Source organism: Tamandua tetradactyla, chromosome 23 (genome assembly GCF_023851605.1).
Source record: "Tamandua tetradactyla isolate mTamTet1 chromosome 23, mTamTet1.pri, whole genome shotgun sequence".
In the NCBI taxonomy this organism is placed as follows: domain Eukaryota; kingdom Metazoa; phylum Chordata; class Mammalia; order Pilosa; family Myrmecophagidae; genus Tamandua; species Tamandua tetradactyla.
Genome location: NC_135349.1, coordinates 31,180,438 through 31,187,712, shown reverse-complemented (window position 1 = coordinate 31,187,712; position 7,275 = coordinate 31,180,438). Strand labels below are relative to the sequence as shown.

General features: G+C 31.0%; 1 pseudogene; it reads right to left on the bottom strand.

Moving 5' to 3' along the window:
• Positions 1 to 4,981: 4,981 nt before the first annotated feature.
• Positions 4,982 to 5,928, bottom strand: LOC143666597 (olfactory receptor 8H1-like; annotated as a pseudogene).
• Between the last annotated feature and the right edge of the window lie 1,347 nt (positions 5,929 to 7,275).

Here is a 7,275-nt window from a genome sequence, read left to right as displayed (position 1 = left end):
TCTTGACTAATACTTTATGAAGTCATGAACGGCTTTATTAAGTCAATGGTACAAATAGAAAAGAAAGGAATATTTTAATATGAAGTAGGGGAGAATTGGCTTCCACTGGATTTCACAAATTATTCAGTTTGCTGATACATGTAGACTTACAGCATATTTTCCTGGCTGATCAATAAGACGAAAACACAAAAATTAGAAATGAAAGTACAAACATGTAGAGAAAGAGGAGGAGGAAGAGAAGAAGGAAAGGAAGAGGAAAGAGAAGAAATAGAAGTAAATGTAAATAAAGATGGAAAACAAGAAGGAAGAGGAAGAGATTTTGGAAAATAAGGAGAAAATAAAGAGAAGGAAGTGAAAGAAGAGGGTGAAAAAAAGAAAAACATTGGAAAAGCTAATTGGGTGAGATCATTTATAACTATAATGATTCTTAGGTACTATTCTATTTTCATGATACGAAACTAGAATCCCAGGCAAATATGGAGTTATCAAGAAAAAATATTTGAAGAAATCATGCTGCATTCAAGTTTAAAGGGAATATAGAATTTCCACTTCTACTTGAGGTGTATAAATCTGCAAAAACATTGTGCAACCTAACACTTTTCAAAAACCCAAATAATCTAAGGAGAGACAAGAACCTCAGATTGGATAATTGTCCCATTTTTGTCAGAAAATGGGAGAAAGCAGTGACCATTGTATAAACAAGTATGAGGAAATTAGGTAAATTATAAGAAATTTTTAAAGCCAAATGTGGGCTTTCATGTCATTTTAGAGAAAAGCAGAGAAAACTAGAATAAAGGTATTTGTGTTCATTCTCAATCTCATTTTTGCAGATCTCTACCAAGTGTTTATGAGAAAGATTGGTGACCTACTCAGAGATCTCCTGACGTTATCACTATGCAAGCCACAAAATATCAAACAAACACACACATACATACATATACACACAGAGAAATAATAATTTGTCCATAGAAGTGTTCTTTAAATATGATCCAATCAGGTATAAGATAACAGAGAAAGGTAAATATATCAAATATCCAATTTTTACATTTTTAATTGTTTTAAAAATAATTACCTTAACAAAGCTAGGTTGATTTATTCTTAGGATTAAACCATATAGAAGAGTGTAGTTTATGAAAAAAAAATCACAATAGGAAAAAACAATAGAATCTCTACCAAATTATAAAGTTACTGTTACAAGTTATGTAGTTGTAGTATAGTATATTAGGTAGACTGTGCTAAATTAAACACACATATAATGATCCCTAGGGTAACTGAGCATGACAGATGCAGTATAAAGACTGAATTCATGAGAGTAAGGAATAGAGCAAGATCATATTGATTCTGAAGGCTCTTATAAAATTTTTATTTTCATTCTCAATGTGATGGGAAGTTTACATTTTTATGAAGAAAGTGACAAAATAGAATTCACATTTTTACGGTAACATTCTGACCTTTACATTGAAATAGGCTTACAGAAGATATGACAGAAAACAGAGGGATAAACTAGAAGGCTGTAGCATTAATTTAAATACTGAGATGATGGTTCTTTGGGTCAGGATGGCAACAAAGGAGGTATTGAGAATTAGTCACTGTCCAAATATGGTATGCTGATGAACCCAAAGTGAGGTGTGTGACTAAAGAATATGCCAGGATGACTCCTAAGTCTTTGCTTGAACAAGTAGCAGAAGAGTTTTTCATTACTTGAGATTAAATTTCAGATATTGCAAGAACTTACCTGAGAGTTAACTTGTGATGATAAATATTATATACTAATAGCTCTTTAAATATTGTCTGGCACACAGTAGGGGTTGAGTATATATAATCTATTTTATGTCATTACTATATAACTTCCATCATTTGTAAAAAACCAATTATTGTTCCTATTTGTCAGGCTTTTGTCATGTTCTCTTTATCATTATTTAAGTAGATCAAATTTCAGAATACCTAGAATTTTGTGATACAACCAAGAGCAAAAGTATTTTGTCTTAAAATTACTTCTAATCACGTATTACATATAATATGAGATGCATTGATATAAATATTTAAAATAGAGGGACAATGCAAATAGTCTAGATTTTTCTCATTTTTCCCAAAGATTAATTTAGTAGAATCATAAATGTATTATAGAATATATTAAAAGAAGATAGGGTAGTCTGAATTTAATTAAAACATAAGTATCTCCTGAATTTATTTTGTCTGAAAAATTAGAAAATCTGATGACCATAATTGTCAACAAAATTCAACAGCATCTGTTATAGTTTTCTAGCTGCTGGAATGCAATATACAAGAAATGGAATGGCTCTTAAAAAGGAGAAATTTAATAAATTGCTAGTTTACAGTTATAAGGCCAAGAAAATGTCCCAATTAAAACAAGTCTATAGAAATGTCCAATCAAAGGCATCCAGGGAAAAATACCTTGGTTCAAGAAGGCCTATAAAGTTCAGGGTTTCTCTCTCAAGTGAGAAGGCACATGGCAAACACAGTCAGGGCTTATTCCTCAGGTGGAAGGACACATGGCAAACACGAGTTCATATGCTAACTTTTTCTCCTGGCTTCTGGTTTCAGGAAGCTCACTGGGAGATGTTTTCCTTCTTCATCTCCAAAACGCGAGCTGGTGGACTCTGTTTCATGATGTTCCAGCATTCTCTGCTCTCTTTGAATCTCCTGCTTTCTCCAAAATGTTTCCTCTTTTATAGGATTCCAGTAAACGAATAAAGATCCGCCCAAATGGGTGGAGACACATCTCCACCTAATACAGTTTAACAACCACTCTTGATTAAATCAAATCTCCTGGGAGATGATCTAATTACAGTTTCAAACATACTATGCTGAATAGGGATAAGAAGAAACAGCTGCCTTTACAAAATGGTATTAGGATTAAAACATGGCTTTTCTAGGGTACATACATCCTTTCCAACCAGCACAGTATCCATTTCCTAAATCATAAAAATGTATGCAAATATGAAGAAGGAAAACACAGTTCATGAAAAAGACCAGGAAATGTATAGAGCTTACAAATATGAGATACGAAACAATGTATGTACAAGATGAGAGATTAGTCCAAAAAAGTATATTTTAAAAAATATGTACTTATCAAAGATATCTCTAATTGCAAATAAATAAAGTCTATTGCCATAAATATGGATTCTAGACAATATAGGGTTCATGGTGAATATGAAATATAATACAGAAACATATGAGTATTGTATATTGTAAGTTAACATTTTCATATAAATTCAGGTTGTGGAGGAAAATTATGCACATTTCAATTATTGAATAAATCAACTGACAGTAATGAACTAGTGAAAACTCATTAACAGTTTACTTCTAAAAAAGATTTCAGTTTATTTAATCTTTCAAAAATCACTTAAGAAAAAGGAACAACCAATTCTACAAAGATTAAAAATAGTAAGTTAAAAATAATAGAAATCTCTTGAAAAAATGTATCTAATAACCACTGCTAAAGTTTAAATGAAAATAATCAAATATAGGATAATTAAGAAAACACATTTTCTTAAATATACATTGAATAATAGAAAAAATAAAGACTATCATTCTAGATTATGTAGAGGATTTTTAAGGGAAATATTAACACCTAACAACTAAAATTTATGAAATAGCACAAAATTTGATTGAATAGCAGTTCTTAATTTTGCAATTTTCTGTATTAAAATTTTCAAACTAATGAACTGAAAATTTAACCCAAGAATGTATTTATTTCTAAAGAGCATAAACTTGTGAAAATCAAGAAAAAGGAAGTGATTATTTTAATCATACCAACATTAAATGAAAGAATACCATTACTGAAGCTTATGGCCAATTGCAGTATAGTAGGGTTTTCACATGATTACCAGGTGGACACAAAGAGAAAAATGAAGCAAGGAGATATTTAACTTCATGAATTTATAAAACTTCAAGTATTAAGGCATTGCAATATGAGATTCTTAATTTCATTCACATATCAAGAAAGCATTCATCTCTCAAGTTTAAACAACAAAGGGATTACAAAGGTTATAATGAGGAGTGAAAACTGAAAGCTGGAAAATGGAAATAGAAAATGACAACTACATTGTATGTCACATAATATATACATATATATATGCATACCTAAGATTAGTCTAAAAAACTATGAGCAAAACTACCAAAAATGGTTAGGATATTTCTATTTGCTTTAATAATACAAAATATATTTAAAAATTACTACAGTTTTACCATATAAACTAATACTTTTTCTAAAACTTAATTCTACCACAATATTTTGCTTTGCTCTAAGACCAAATATTGAAGGGTGGTTTTCATTCTTAGCTGCTTATTTCTTTATGAATAAGACTAAGCAAAAGTATTTAGAAAACACCAGTGACCCCTCTCATTCAAAAAATAATTGTTCATTAAAATTTTTGTAAGAATCTAAGTATTCTGATGATCCGGTAATAATCAATTATATTGCATTAAATTCCTTCCATTCATTATCTGAGTCAAAGTTTAACATAATTCTAGGGATTTATTTTACACATAAACTTGAGGAAACTTGGTTTGATTTTTCAGTGATTCACTAAGTTGAGGTGCCAGCTAAAAAAACAGCATTATACAGATTACCCAGAACAAAGCAGCACTCTTTACTAATTGCTATATTGCTTCTTTAGAGAAAATAGAGTGATTTCCGAAAGTGTTCCCAGTATAAATTATCTGCAATTGAAACATATATGGGGAGTTATGTGATAAAATTTTGAGGGAAAAACCACATTTTGTTTTTATACAGAGGGTGTCCTTAAAAACAAATATATTTAAATCTTAAGTTTAACACATATTTCATGGATAAAAATTATTTTTTAGCTTTCCAAAACCATATTCTTGGAAATATTTCAGGTCATGCATGCAATAATAGAAGATGGCTCAAAAACTAACTAATTATATTTAGAAAAAGCCAAGTAAATAACTAAAAAAAGAAAGAAAAGGTGCTCTTACATTTTGATTGTCACAGTCATTTCAATTGCCTGGAACCCTCTCTCTTTTGCCTGATTCTAAAGAGAGCATTTTTCACTTCTTTGTTCCTAAGACTATAAATGAGTGGATTCAACATGGGAATGAACATAGTATAAAACACAGAGGCCACTTGATCTTTTCCCAAAGAGTAGGACTGCTTTGGTTTTAAATAAGTAAAAATCGTAGTGCTATAAAAGATGATGACTCCCAGGAGGTGAGATGCACAAGTAGAGAAGGCTTTGTGTTTTCCTGAAGTAGAATTAATTTTCAAGATAGTAGACAGAATGGAACCATAGGACACAGAGATTGTGATCAGAGACACCATGACATTTACACTACCAAAGATGAACATCATTATTTCAATGTCATGAGTGTCAGTGCAGGACAGGGCTAAAATGGGGATCATGTCACAGAAAAAGTGATAGATTATATTGGATTTGCAGAAATTCAAATTGTTCATGTAAACAACAATGATTAATGATTCAGTAAAGCCAAATGCATAAGACCCAGTGATGAGGGCTCTGCAGAGTCTCGTGGACATAACAACCTGATAGTTTAGAGGGTTGCAGATAGCCACATAGCGGTCATAGGCCATAGAGAGAGAAAAAAAAAATCAGTGACTCCCAAGAAGATAAAAAAAGACATCTGGGTGAAGCAGCCCATGAATGAAATATATTTGTTGGAAGTTTGTAAGATTTCTAAGGTTTTAGGGATGATGACTGTTGAGTAATTGAGGTCAAGGAATGACAGGTGACTGAGGAAATAATACATGGGGGTGTGAAGTTGGAGATCTAGGTGAATTATTAGTATCATCCCTGCATTCCCCAGCAGGGTAATCAGGTATATCAGGAGAAACAGCATAAAAAGTACCTGCTGGATCACTTCTGAGTCTGTCAATCCCATAAGGATGAAGTCAGGTGCATTTGTGTTATTCCTACTTCCCATAATAGAATTGAACTGTTGTAAACTGTTGAGAAATCAAAGGATACTTAGTTGAATGACTTAAAAACAGTTTTTGTTTATAGGAGTGATATAGCCTATATTGTTTTGTGTCTAGAATTCATAATAAAGAATAGTTTGTAAAATATAATTGAAAAAAACTTTAGAATACCTGCCAAATTAAGCTAGTATAATCATTTGGATATTATATAATAGAGACTCATATATATTGCATAATTAAATGAATTTGACACTAAACATTTATGCACATGAAACGTTGTACCATATTTATTACTTTATTTTTAAATGAGAGAACAGCACAGAACGTTAAGGGACTTATCTAGAGATTATTTGAGTTCAGAGATCATGCTCAAAAAATATGTTGCCACTAAAATTTAATTTGAGAGAAACAGAAAAAGTACTAGATAATAGCAAACAATGATAGAGAGATTCATGCATAATTTACTGTTACATTGTATCTAATTTTATACAAAAAAACTGACATAACAAATTAAACCTTAGAGTACTGCACTAGGGTGCATTAATATTATAGATCACACATTACTGTTAATTTTCAAGAAATATATTAATGGATTATTTAAACAATTATTTTCCAAAAATTATTTCCAATACATGTACATTGATTGATAACACTGGTTCCTTCAATTCTGTTTCCATTTGTACTAATCTTTGTATTACTTACTTAGGTAAGGCTTTTGTGATATATAAAAATATATGTACATGCACCATATTCTAATAATATCCCCATTTTTAAAACAAATTAAAACACTCTAACTTCTAATTAATACTTACCATGAACCAAAATTGGTGAAAAACTCCTTACAGCTTATCTGTCTAGAAATTTGTCAGATTCATTGTCTCACAAATGCAACATGTAAACCATTTAAGGAGTCTGAAAGTTCCATGATATAATATTTACTTCCATTGAGATAAATTTTGTTTGATTTTTTCATGCATATAATATTTTTGTTTGTAGTATTTTAAAATTCTTTAATGTTCAATAAATCAATCTAAAACTTTTTGTTCAGGTCCTGATCAATAGACAGCTCAGCTGGAAATTATGTCTCAAAGTATACAAGGGAACTACTGTGAACACAGTTAGAGAAAGCATCCCTTATCATTCACACCCTGACAATGCCAAGGTATCTCTTATATTGAGGACTGTTGATAATGCAACATTTGCTCATCTTTGGGGCCAATTTCCAAGGAAGATTGCTTGGCATCATTCCAAGGATAAAGTTTAAAGACTAATGCATCTGTGTTACATTTGTTACAGACAGTCATGTTCCCCGCAGTTGCCACATAATTCTGAGAAGTACTTATTTTGGCATT